Raw genomic sequence first — 14,056 nt, 5'->3', positions numbered from 1 at the left:
TGTTGTTGCTGCTGTTGAATAAAGGTAAAGGTAAAGGGACCCCTGACCATTAGGTCCAGTCGTGACCGACTCTGGGGTTGCGCGCTCATCTCGCATTATTGGCCGAGGGAGCCGGCGTATAGCTTCCAGGTCATGTGGCCAGCATGACAAAGCCGCTTCTGGCAAACCAGAGCAGCACATGGAAATGCCGTTTACCTTCCCGCTGTAGCGGTTCCTATTTATCTACTTGCATTTTGACGTGCTTTCGAACTGCTAGGTTGGCAGGAATCTGTTGAATAGGATGTCCCTATTGAATAGGATGTCCCTATTTTCATCGGATAAATATTGAAGGGTATAAATATGTTCTTCTTCACACGGCGCACAGTTAAACTATGAAACCCACTCTGGTAACATGCTGTGTCAGCCACCAATTTGGGTGGCTTTAGAAGTGGATTAGAAAGATACTCGGAGGCTAAGGCTCTCACGGATGCAGGGACGTGGGTGGCGCTGTGGTCTAAACCACTGAGCCTCTTGGGCTTGCCGATCGGAAGGTCATCGGTTCGAATCCCCGCAACGGGGTGAGCTCCCGTTGCTCTGTCCCAGCTCCTGCCAACCTAGCAGTTCAAAAGTACACCAGTGCGAGTAGATAAATAGGTCCCACTGTGGCGGGAAAATAAACGGCGTTTCCGTGCGCTCTGGTTTCCGTCACGGTGTCCCGTTGTGCCAGAAGACGTTTAGTCATGTTGGCCACATGACCCGGAAAGCTGTCTGTGGACAAATGCCAGCTCCCTCAGCCTGAAAGCAAGATGAGCACCACAACCCCTGACTGGGCTTAACCATCCAGGGGTCCTTTTACCTTACTAGCCACAAAGGCTATGTTCTGCCTCCCCTTTCGTAGGCAGTATGCAGTATGCCTCTGAATACCAGTTTCTGGAAATTGCAGGTGGGGAGCATTGCTGTAGCTTCAGATCCTGCTCATGAACTTCCCATTGGGGCATCTGGTCAGCCACTGTGAGAACAGGATGCGGCCTAGATGGGCCATTGGCCTGATCCAGCAGGGATATCTTCTTCTTCTTTTTATAAAGCATTTTATTGAATTTTCCAAATAAACACATTTAACACAATAAACAAAACAAACAAACATTCAAAAACAAATACAACACACACAACCATCTTTTTAACAGTTCTTTCCAAATTTCTCCTTCTCAATGCTCTGCCGAGCTTGACTTCCCTCCCTCCCCTCATTTGGTTTTCTATTCAGCTCTTATCTCACAGTTCCTTTATTCCATCCATTTAAAATCAATTCGTAGGATTCATTTCAGTCCTGCAAGTGTCTTTAAACTTCTACAGTTCTTTTCCATATAGTCCACAAATTTACTCCAGTCTTTTTAGAACCTTGTTTCCCCCTGGTTCCGGATCCTGCTAGTCAGTCTCGCTAATTCCGCATAGTCTATCATTTTTGTCTGCCACTCTTCAATCGTCGGTAAATCCTGAGTTTTCCATTTTTGGGCTAATAAAGTCCTAGCCGCGGTTGTCGCATACAAAAATATTATATAGTCCTCCTTTACAATCTCTTGTCCAATAATTCCTAATAAGAATGCCTCTGGTTTTGGGGGGAAAGTATACTTAAGAATCTTTTTCATATCTTCTTACGTTCTTGCATTAGGAAAAAAAAATAAACCAATGAAAATATCTCAGTGAATATACAATCAAATTAAGGACTCTCCTCATAACAAGAAAGATACAAAGCTGCGCTCTCAGTAAACAACCCTCTGAAATCTTGACCCATAGCATAAGCGTCTGTTATACGTTAACATTCATTTGGAAGCCTATTTGTGCAGGGTTGTGGTTTTTTTAATAAAAAAAAATGTTTAGAAGGGCGGAATTAGTCTGAGCATTGCTCAAGGAGCAAAGAGCAAAAATAGTTACATAAAGGGATAAATTAATATTGCTCAAGGCGCAAAGAGCCATAATTGTCACACAGAGGGAGAAATTATGCAATTCGCTTTCGGGAGAAAAGTTGCCACGCCTACGGGCTCCAACATGCATTGATCTCTCTGACACTTTTTTTTCTGCATAACAACCCCTGAGCAAATCAGATGAAAAGCTCCTCGCATGGAACGAGTGAGTCAGGCAAGACCTGGCTCTTTCCTGTGGCGCGATGGAGAGGGTGGAGCTTCTGCCGCGAGGCTGAACATGTGGGATTTAGTATCTCATAAGGCACCTTCCTGTGTCATGGGGGAAAACCCAAATCTTTATCTCTCTCTCTGACAAGAGAGCATCGGGCTAGGTGCATGAGGTCAGGGTCTGAGACATCAGTCATGCACATAGGAGACATAGGAGGAAATGTCTCCTGGCCTTAGAAAACATTGTACGTAGTTCCTTAGAAAACAGTGTACGTAGTTCCTTTTATTTCCAATGTTCAGGCTGTGAGTACCATTCAAAGCATTTCTAAACTGTGTCATAAACTATTTGCTGATTACAATATAAAAGCAATGTACCACATCCGTAAAGTGAGAACATAAGGTATAACCAAACTGTAGTATAGACACATTTTAAATAAATAAAAACAGGAATTTGGAGAATTCAATAAGGTCTGGTCATGGGTCAGGAAAAGTTTGGACAAAAAGATATGGATTGTATCTAAGTCAGTCCAGTAGACCCACTAAAATCAATGGACCTAAGGCTAAGCAATGGAGTCTGGTCTATTTAGGGCCGTGGTTCTCAAAGGTCGTAGCGTGCCACACTGGCGTGGCAGGAGAGGATGGCAAGTGTGGCAGGAAGATTCAAGGACAATCCAAGAAACATTTAAACATTTCAGTGTAGTATACCACATGACGGTATCAAAAGAATTTGTTTTATTTGCAGAATATGGATTTGTTTTCAAAATGAGAGCAAGAGCATCAGGTGTGTGGAAATGAGTCCTGTTCTGGTTTTTACACTTTCTGGATGTCCCGTGGTCATATTATAAAGTAGTAACCCTGCTAGGTGTTACTTTCTTTTTGTTATCAATAAAAAATAATACTAAAAATCGGTGTTGCCCAAGCAAATTTTTAATCTGAAAGTGTGGCCCAGAGAAAAAAGGTTTGAGAACCACTGATATCAATAATAATAATAATAATAATAATAATAATAATAATAATAATAATAGGGCAATTGGGGACACAGTTGTAGCAACCTCAGCCTGCCCTTAGCCAGCCACCCCCTGCTTGACATCTGACTTGCAACTCATCCAATGGCATGTCTGTCAGCTTCCTCCTCTTTTGACACAGTGACTCCCTTGTAGATTTCAGCAAGGAAGAAGGATGGGGGTGAAACTAGAATGAGTTGGCTCCGCCTGTCATTGGCAGGAAGAACCAGTGGCTGAGGGTTGTCGTCAATACTAGTTTTACCCAGAGTCGGCTCACTGCCGTTAATAGACTTGACTAGCTTACGTTCATCAGTGTTGATAGGTCTACACATTGGAGTTACAGTATCTGGGAGTGACCCCCCCCCTCCCATTGAATTCATTGCAACTTACACAGTTAGGATCACAGCCGCCATCTGCTTTGCCCTCTCTGGATATTCCTGGAGAGTCATGCTGACCCATGTCGTCACAGAACTTGCCTGCTGTTCTCTTGAAACCAACCTCCCCTTTCACTTTCGGTCAAGTGAAAATGCTGAGCTTTGGAGCATATAGAACTCTTCCTTTTTGGTGTTCTTCCTGTGCACCTTCTCCAGAGTGACCCTAGGAGCCAATCCCCACTGGCCGACTCACCTCCTTTCACTCGGATTGGTTCCAATCAGCCCAAAGGGAGAGAATCCTCCTTCTCAGGGGCTAAAAAAAGCTTCCCTTTCATGCAGAGAGACTCTGCTGCAAAAATAGTAGTGGGTCTTTGACCTCCTGCAACTCTGGGCCACTAAGCCTCTGGCTAAGGTTGCCCCTCCACTTGCCAAAGGGACTATACATTTGCCCAGAAATGACAGGCAGAAATTGTCATCAGGGTGGAAAGTTGCATTTTAATTTCAGAGAATCATAAAATTGGAAGGGACCCAGAGTGTCATCTAGTCCAAACCCCTTCACTTAAATACTTCTCGCCTTCCGTTCACACAGTGGTCCCTGTGCTGGTGAAAGAAACGAGATAAAAGTGTACAAAATCACAGAGTCTAAAAGCAGCCACACTCTGTTATGAACAAAATTCAGTGGCACATCGGCACAGTAGATCTTGGTTATCCTTTGCCCACTTTAAAATAAAATTAAAAAATCACAGTAAAACAGCTGGTCAACCTCTAATCCATCACATCACTGAATTATCCTTGTGGCAGCTTGCAACGGGTGGGAATAATATGTGCAAACACTCCCTCCCCCCCATTCACGCAGGCAGACATGACCCAAAATTCCGCAACCCAGTGGAATAGGCAAGGTAGGCAGCTGGCAATGGCAGTAGACCAGATGCTGGACTTTGATGCCCTGGAGTTCACTTCCAGGCATCTCTTTTAAGATGGGCTGATGCAAGAAAGGTTCCTTGGCCAGCCTTGGGCTGGGGAAGTGCTGTCGCTCAGCAGTAGGCAACCTGCTATGCATGCAGAAGGCCCCCGGTTCAATCTCCCATGGCATCTCCAGGTAGGGCTGGGATTTATCCCCTACCTGAAACTCTGCTGCTGCCAGTCAGTGTAAGCAACACTGAGCTAGATGGACCAACGGCCTGACTCAGTATGTGTTCCTGTGTGTGTATATGTTGCATGTTGTGTTTCTGTGTCTTAAGGGCAGAGCATCTGTTTTGCATGCAGAAGGTCCCAAGTTCAATCTCCCATGGCATCTCTAGGCAGGGCTGGGACAGACTCCCTTCCTGAAACCCTGGAAAGCTGCTACCAGTTGGGGTAGATCAGGGGTCAGCAAACCTTTTCAGCAGGGGGCCAGTCCACTGTCCCTCAGAACTTGTGGGCGGCCAGACTATATTTTGAAAAGAAAAAATAATAATGAATTCCTATGCCCCACAAATAACCCAGAGAGGCATTTTTAAATAGAAGCACACATTCTACTCATGTAAAAACACCAGGCAGGCCCCACAAATAACCCAGAGATGCTTTTTAAATACAAGGACACATTCTACTCATGTAAAAACACCAGGCAGGCCCCACAAATAACCCAGAGAAGCTTTTTAAATAAAAGGACACATTCTACTCATGTAAAAACACCAGGCAGGCCCCACAAATAACCCAGAGATGCTTTTTAAATACAAGGACACATTCTACTCATGTAAAAACACCAGGCAGGCCCCACAAATAACCCAGAGATGCTTTTTAAATACAAGGACACATTCTACTCATGTAAAAACACCAGGCAGGCCCCACAAATAACCTAGAGATGCTTTTTAAATAAAAGGACACATTCTACTCATGTAAAAACACCAGGCAGGCCCCACAAATAACCCAGAGATGCTTTTTAAATACAAGGACACATTCTACTCATGTAAAAACACGCTGATTCCAGGACCGTCCTTGGGCCAGATTTAGAAGGTGATTGGGCCGGATCCGGCCCCCGAGCCTTAGTTTGCCTACCCACGGGGGAGGAAAAGAGCTGCAACACCAGAGACCAGAATATTAAAAACTGAAATGTAGATGTAAATAAATGGAGCTTAAAAAAACAAAACAGTAACAGCCTGCCATGTAAAGCTCCAAAAGGAAGTGTCTCAGCAATGTGGTGGCCCCACCAAAAGTAGAAGGATTGTGGGCATCTCCCTTGCATGCAGAAGGTTGCAGGTTCAATCCCCAGCACCTCCACATAGGACCAGGAAGCACGCCTGCCAGGGACCCTGGATCATAGATCACAGAACTGTAGCATTGAAAGGGACCCTGAGGATCATCTAGTCCAACCCCCTGCAATGCAGGAATATATGCAGCTGCCCCATACAGGGATCGAACCTGCATCCTTGGCACTATCAGCATCGTGCTCTAACCAACTGAGCTATCCGGGATAACTGTTGCCGGTCAGTGTCGACAAGACTGAGCTAGACGAGCTAATGGTACACAACACGTGCTCAGTGTAAGGCAGATTCCTGTGTTCCTGTATTCCTGAGAATACAGGAGGAACTTTTCCGAGGCAGGGAAATCATCCAGCATCTTTGAGGGCAGCAGGAGAAATGACCGAATCACCTGAAAGATGAGGACGATTAAGACACCGCAAGGAGGATTCCTCAGAATTTGGAATTGTTTCCTCCTTCCCTCCTCCCTCTATCGCAGCCAACAAACGGGAGATTCCGCATGAATCCAAAGGCTTCCCAAGTTGAGCAAGGCTCTCGGCGTCCTCCGACTGGCTGGTCTGGTCTTCTTCCCTGGGAAGAAATCTGCCAGCCTGCTGAGTCTCTCCAAGAAGCTCCAGCCCTTCCGAGCTGTGACTCAACCTCTCAATCTGCATAACAAGGCTGGACAGCTCCCAGGCGCTCTTATCTGTGGGTATAAAAGAAAACTCCCAGGATCAACTCTCACATTTTGCCAGCTCCTTCGCGCTGCGCTCCACGCTGCTCCACCGGCTCCCAGTTCAAGAGAAGAGCAGGAGGCGCAACCAAGGTACCGATTGCTTTCTTGCGGCTGCTAAAGTGTGTGCATTGTGTGTGGCTCTGCCCTGGCATCAGTGCCTGAAACCAGCTCATAATTGCTATATTTAGAGCAAGTAGGCTAATGGTAGTGTAACTCAGCTTCTTCTTACGATTACATTTGACTGTGTGTGTTTTGCTCGATGGGTTTATACAATTGAGTACAGTTTGGTGAGCATCTACAGCATGCAAGCGGAGGGGTGGACAATGAGGTGGCAGAAAGGACTGTAACACTTCAGGGGGTGTCTGAATCACTTTTTGATGTCACCCCACATTATTTTTAAAACATGCACAGAAAAAGGGGGGGAGTCCTCAAGTTTCTCCCAACCAGCCCTTTCTCCTGCAGTGCTGGTTTTTCCAATTCCTGGACAATCTTTGACCCAGGGGAAGAATTTGGAATTGTGATTTTTTTCTGCCCACCATCGGTTCTACCAGGACCTGCTGCCGTGTTCTGCCACAGGTGGACAGTGGAGAATGAGCCAAAGGACAATCAACGCTCTGTTATGATTTCCATGTTCCATCTATTTTGGCCCCATGAGAAGCTCAAGCAATTTCCAGGAATCTGTACGCAGAAGAGACCCGTTTTTGTACATACGCAGAAAGGGACCAGTTGCGATGGTGCAATTTTTTTTAAAAAAATTATAAGCTATGTGACTTTTATGATCTTTTTACACTGCCTTTAGTCTTCTACCTATGGTGTTATTTTTGTTGTTGTTGGTTATAGTCTAGTAATGATTTGCTGCCATTGTTGAGAGCGAATATTTGCTTAATTATTATCAGCTGATATTTTGAGAGTTAATTTTATTGTGTGATATTCTATTTGAAAAGGATTCCTGAATATTACTCTATTTGGCATAAGCCACTTGTTTTAAATGGCTTTTATTGTGACATACTTTTGTTGGATCGGAATGTTTTAATGGATGTGCAGCCTTCGCTGTATATTTTGTTGCTTCTACGGCTTGTAAACCGCCTTGTGTATATAGCAATGCAGGAAGACGGTATCCCAGTTTAAAGTGAAATGAAATGAAAATGGGATAGAGTGGGCATCAAAGAGGGCAAATGACTAGAGGTGGATCAGTCATTCACTTCTGGAGAGTGTCAGCTGTTGACTTTAGTTAGTTGTTGACTTTAGTTAGCAGTTGTTTTGGAGATCACCTGTACCTGGATGAGAAGCTGACTGAGCTGTCCTCCTTTTTATAGCTTAAAATGTTGGCCTCTGAGTGGATTTTCGCAAAGCAAGCAAATAGTGGTAATGACTAGCTTTTGGAAGTGGGAAGCTAATAGCTTCTGGGCTGCCATCCTATGCTCTCCTACCCAGGTGTAAGCCCCAACTCAGTGCATACGATTGCACTGTCAGATGTATTGCTGGTCCAGAGATGAGAAATAGACACTTGGACCTCACTTGTCCTTTAATATGAAAGCTGTAGTTGCCTTCAAACATAGTTGTGATGCTCAGTGTTGTCAACTCAAACCAACAGCAGTTCTGAGAGAGAGGGGGGGGAGGGAGGGAGGGAGGGAGGGAGGGAGGGAGGGAGGGAGAGAGAGAGAGAGAGAGAGAGAGAGAGAGAGAGAGAGAGAGAGAGAGAGAGAGAGAGAGAGAGAGAGATCTGCTTCCACAACTCAGCTCAAGAACCTTTGAAGTTGGGGTCACAGCTTCTTGCAAAATATCACTAATGCTTGAAGGTGGGATGTTCTGAGATAAAGGAGTGGGAGAGGAGATGGGCCCATCACTCTCTAGATCCCAAGTCACAGAAACTGGGGTGTTTATCCCAGCAGAGGGACTGCAAGCTGACTTTGGCTGGACCGGTGGGCAGATTGCGTATCATGATGGCTGAACCAATCGACTCATTTTATTTATTTATTGCATTTGTATCCCCACCTTCTTTTCCAAGGAGCTCAAGGTGGCATAAAGGGTTCTCCCTGTCCTCACTAAATCCCCACAACAGCCCTGTGATGCAGGTCAGGCTGAGAGGCAGCGACTGGCCTGAGGTCACATCCAGTGGGGAACTGGAGACTCCCAGGTCCTAATCTAGCACTCTAACAACCACACCACACTGGCACTCAGTGTTGGGAAGTAAGGAAGCTGGATTGTACCAGTTCAGACTCAGAATCATAGTATAATTGGAAGGGACCCCAAGGGTCATCTAGGCCAACCCCCTCCAATGCAGGAACAAACTTTGTCTATGTAGACTTAGAATGTCTGCTGTGACCAGGAGTGACTCCCTGGGGGTCTTGAGCTAAGAAGAGAGGCGTTTGTTACCTGAACTTTGGACCATCTCCATGTGCTTTAGCACTGAGCTGCAGTCACTCCCCAAGTTGCTGGTCATCTGCCTGCTGCCCCCAGGGAAACCACCATCCTTGCGCTACAAGTCCCCACCCACACACCGTTGCAATGTAGAGATAACAATAATGGGATTTTTACGAGGCTTTCCTACTGGTGCTTGAGGCAATGGGTGTGGGACACTGGAAAGGCAAGGCGCTGCTGCTAAATATTGAAACAATTGTTAGGGATTAGTATTATTGGTGTGGATATAAGGCGATCGGTTGAGGTGTGCAAGGCTCCAAAGTAGATTGATGCATCTACCGACAGGGGTGGATAGATCTCTTAATTCATTTCTCATTTCTCCAGTCAGCTAGTTACATTTCTGCCTCAGTTTGCGTGTGCGTGCACGCACACACACACACACACACACACACACACACATACAAATAGTTCTACTTAGAGTAGAAATTAATGAACCTAAGTTGGTCATGGTCATTAATTTTGATTGTTCACCTTAACTGCAGCACTGATCAGCATTTTACGGTGGACTTCTAATGTACTTGTCTCTGTATGCAATTTTGCCTACTATACAAATTTTTGCAAACTGGTTTTCCCTAATATAGTGCATTTTTGTATGCCATTTTAATAATAAGTGGATTTTTAGGCAGGCTTTCCTCTAATACTTCCCATCTTTAAAAAATCCTTGGGGAAAACGTTGCAGAACTCAGGGAAGGGCACATTTCAAAGGATATCAGTAGTTCAGTGTGTGTTGCTTTGGGAAGTGCAAACGTAAGTTCTCCTCCATCTTTATCCATGGATGGGCACATATGTGTGTGTGTGTGTGTGTGTGTGTGTGAGAGAGAGAGAGAGAGAGAGAGAGAGAGAGAGAGAGAGAGAGAGAGAGAGAGAGAGAGATTTGAGTATGCACAAAGAAGGGTTTGCAAACAGTGAAGCAGTTAGCTGATTTTGGACTGTAGACATACATGGGGATTATTTCACTCAGCATCAAAATGGATTAAGTCAGACCCTGCTGCTTTGAGAACCCTCCTGTTCATTCTGCTGGCCTGGAGCCCCAGACCTCTACCCCAAAGTCTTGTCCTACGGACCAGTGCCACTGTTTGCAAAGAAGGAGAAGAAGAATTTTCTTTATACAAGAGCATATGTTTTCAAACATCTGCAGGAAACTATTCCTGCAGCACATCTGTGTGGTGCATTCCTATACATTTCTATTTAGAAGTAGGATGACTGCATTCAATTTAACTTACTGCCAAGTAAGTCTGCATAGGCATACATCCATGATCTCATATTCTCATCCCCCCCCTCTCCTTTTGTTCATGCATTCAACTACTCTCCATAATTAGAACAATCATCTGTAGCAGAATGTTCCCTTCTGCCTCATGAGAACTAGCCACTTGCTCACAAAATGGCTCATCCGATGGTTTTCCTTGCCGCAGCTGACATTTCTGTTTTAGTTCTTGCTAATTGCATCCTTTGAGTCTCTCTCTCTCTCTCTCTCTCTCTCTCTCTCTCTCTGCACATAGCTGCTATGCAGTTGATCATCCAGAAAAGTTTTGCTGAGCAAGATGGTAGGGAATCTGCAAGGGGAGGTCATTAAAGCAGAGATTCTCAGCACTTTACCAGGGAGCAAGTGCCATTGCATTGAGTGAGACTCACTTCTGAGTAAACATGCTTACTGTCCCTCTGCACACGTCTTTATTTTCCAAACAACGATGGCATAACGTGTATGTTTGCAAGCTGAATTCCTCTGGGTTTCCTTCACTCATCCTTGGCTCATCCTTGGCGAATGTAACTTCACATAAATCAAAGTCACGTGGAAAAAATTGTCAGTCCTAGAAATGCTTCACTAGGAGTAAATTGGATTGAGCTCAGTAGGATTTGATTCTGAGAACATCATGCTGGCAGGGTCCTCAGACTGAATTCGTGTAATGTTTTCTGCAAAAAGTGTAGTGTCAAGTCTTTTAACAGCTTGCAAAGAATGGAATCTGGTATCTCTGCATCAAACCTGTGAGTTGAAACACAGCCCTCCCACCCACCCGCGGCAACAACTCTAGTTGAGAAGCAAATCGTTTTTGAAAAAGATAACCTGTCCTCACAACATCAAATGCTTTAGATAAGTGGCAAAGGGAATTTTGTACTCTAGATTTAATGGTCTAACTATAGGGGGGGTGAAGGCTCTTTTAGATCCCTTAGGCTGCAATCCTAAACCCACTTAGCTGGAGATGAAAGTTAGGGGAAGAAAGGTGTGCTCAAGTCACATTTTAATGCAAAGCTACCATATCTGCATTCCCCAAACTAATCAGCAAACCAAAGCACAGCTATTCAAGCATCTCAGTTTTTACAATGCCCTCCCCATACCAAAGAATGCATGGGAAACCCCCCCCTCCAAGGTAAGGCAAGGAAGGAAATGCATATGTCAGAGAAAATCACAAAGACGTTGGGGCTGAATTGCTTGGGGGGAAGTGCATACAAGTAAAGTTGTGTTCAAAAAGGCATACCTTAAAGGGGGAAGGGGGGGGAAATGCATACAATTTTTTAAAAAAATCATGCACATGTGCAGATATAAGGGGAACTCAATTTAAGAGTGGGGAAAACCCATAGATTTGTCTGCATTCCAGCCTGAGTGTAAGTCCCCTTGAGTTCAACAGGACCTGCTTCTGAGTAGAAGTGGTTAGGCCTGCATTGTTAATGTCGTAAGACCACCCTGCTGGAATGGGTGCCTCCCCTCCTCCTCTTGCAGGGCGTTGGACGCTTGGGGTCTCTTCCAACTCCAACTCTACAATTCTGTTCTACAATTCTTTCCATGTCTCTTTTTTCCAATCTTCAATTTGGTTCTCCACAAATCTTGCATTGGTTTGTGAATACCTCATGAAAATTCACCAGCATCTTAGTGTGAATTTCTCCCCCGCCCCCCACCTGATTGCTGCTTCCTCACAGGCACCTGAATGACCACTGAGAGAACAGGATGCTGGAACAGAGGGGCCATTGGCCTGATCCTGCCACACTCTCCTTATGTTCTTAGTGTAGATTTCTAACCACACATTAAATTCAATGAGGTTTGTTTTGCTCGTCAGAAACGTGCGACGGCAGGTTTTATTGCTGCCCGTTTTGACATATTTGGCTTTTGAAGCTCTTCAGTTTTTGTTTCAATTAAAACATGTCGGTTGTAAGGCTTTTGTTACGGCTTCGGGAAAATCGGCTCGTTCATTGGTCGTTCTATTGGATGGTTTTACGATTCTTCTGGGTACATTTTAGCAGAAGAGGAAGATATCAGCAATAAAAAAGATGACAATTGTTAACCAAACTGGCTAGTGAAAAATGTGGACTAGTAACTCCGGGAACTTTGAGAGCAACTCCCAATAAGGGACCAGGGAGGTGCAAAGCAAATGATTCACTTCCGAAGCCCTGCTGGCTTTTGCCGGCCACGATGGAAAGTTCTGGTGGGTTTTGTTTTACTTTATTTCTTCCTCTTGCTGCACCAGCTCCAGGCTTGTAGATCCCTGGTAGATAAGGACAGCCGCAGGGTGTGTGTTGTACTGTATCAGAAGAGCGTACAGCCGTACACCATAGCTGCCAACCCTCCCTTTTTTTTGCGGGAAACTCCCTTATTCCAAGCCACAGCTGTCAACTTTCCCTTTTTTTGCTGGAAATTCCCTTATCCCAGTGCCATTTCCCGCTGCTATCCCGGATTGTTAGATATACCGTAGACTGTCCCCGGGACAGGTGAGGCTGCTGATCCCTTCTTTTCAAATCCGAAAGTTGACAGCTATGCCGTACACCCATTTGCCAAAGCATTTTTTGCTGATTTCATCATAACCTGCGATGACTGGATATGGAAAGGAGATTACAGGCAATGCAGCATGTGGGATGCTATGCCAATTGAGCAACAGCCTATCCTGCCACAAGTAAACATGCTAGCATGACCAGTAAACTTTGCATGTTATTGTCACAGAGAAGAGTGAAGCATCGGGGGTTTTCCTGACGTGGACATCTGTGCGACTCGGAAGCTTGCATCACTTAGGCTGTGCACACATTATGCATGTAAAACACATTCCACACCCCCATAAAGAATCATGAGAGCTGTAGTTTACCCCACGTGGGGTTATGATTTCCAGCACCCTTAATGAACTACAGTTCCCAGGATTCTTTTTTCTTCTTTTTCTTTTGGCAGGTGATTTAAATCTATGTTGTGCACACACAGCCTTGGTAACTTCTTTGTTCCTTTGAATTCAGGCTCAACTGGGAGTCTAAGCAAGGGCCAAATGGAGAGAAGCATAATCTGAGAACTATACATTCCTTTGGCAGCAAAACTCTTGAATTCGTGGGAAGTAAAACAGGCAGGAAAGAGATGGTAATAGGATGGAGGAGGGGAAGGCAAGAAATCATCATTGGTGAACTAGGAAAGCCATACATTAAATGTTGCACGGTTTTGAAACACTGCAACATTTTTGAGAGTTTAAAAAATGTACTTTATGACATTGGTTTTCCCCACACTCCCCTTTCTACCCTCCATCCATGCCAGCCCCTCTCTCCGTTTCTCATTCTCTGAGTCTTGTGTTCGAATCTCCAAAGCTCTGCAGTGATTATTTATTTATCTTAAAAGTTCCTCGTGAAAATTTGTCGGCCTTTCTGTGCAAAATTCTTACCCTGTAGCTGCTCTTCTAGCCTGTTCTGCTTCCCATACACATTACTACAAGCCACCTCCCATAAGAGAAAGCATTTATGTACATTTATCTTAATCACTATATGTATTTTTATGCACCAAACCCCGAGAGAGAGAGAGAGAGAGAGAGAGAGAGAGAGAGAGAGAGAGAGAGAGAGAGAGAGAGAGAGAGAGAGAGAGAAAGAATATGCTTTATTTAATTGGAGAACCTCATTGCAAAGTCAGAAGCGCACATTTTAAAAGATAGGTGGATTGTTTAAGTGTGAATGTGTTAGGTTTGGATTAAAATACTAACTGCACCATTTTTATATCCTCCATCTCTCATGTCTACACTGTTGTTAAAGTGTTGCATTAAATAGTAAATGGATAGGACCATTTATTGTTATGACTGGTTGCTATTGCTGCATGATATAGCAGAGATTGCAAAGGATCTGGCTGTAAGTTTGCTTTCCAGTCATATTCTGAGTGGCGTGACACTTGTTATATTATTGCGATGTCCCTTGATTAAGCAATAAATTTGTTTCTCAGTTGCTAGTTGCATGGAACCAACTTGGGATA

General features: G+C 44.6%; 1 protein-coding gene across 2 annotated transcripts in view; it reads left to right on the top strand.

The window, feature by feature from the left end:
* The window catches only part of SCNN1D (sodium channel epithelial 1 subunit delta), a 64,635-nt gene that overhangs the window by 27,943 nt on the left and 22,636 nt on the right, over positions 1-14,056 (top strand). Inside the window, exon 1 of one of the 2 annotated variants that reach the window (XM_035120047.2) lies at positions 4,919-6,528. The exons of the other annotated variant lie outside the window; for it this stretch is intronic. The gene's annotated coding sequence lies outside the window, so the exon portion shown is untranslated. Of the gene's footprint in view, positions 1-4,918; positions 6,529-14,056 lie in introns of those variants that run through there. 2 annotated transcript variants of the gene reach the window in all.

The sequence above is a fragment of the Zootoca vivipara genome, chromosome 6 (assembly GCF_963506605.1).
Source record: "Zootoca vivipara chromosome 6, rZooViv1.1, whole genome shotgun sequence".
NCBI lineage: Eukaryota > Metazoa > Chordata > Lepidosauria > Squamata > Lacertidae > Zootoca > Zootoca vivipara.
The sequence above is the reverse complement of the archived record's forward strand: the minus strand, read 5'-3'. Positions and strand labels throughout refer to the sequence as shown.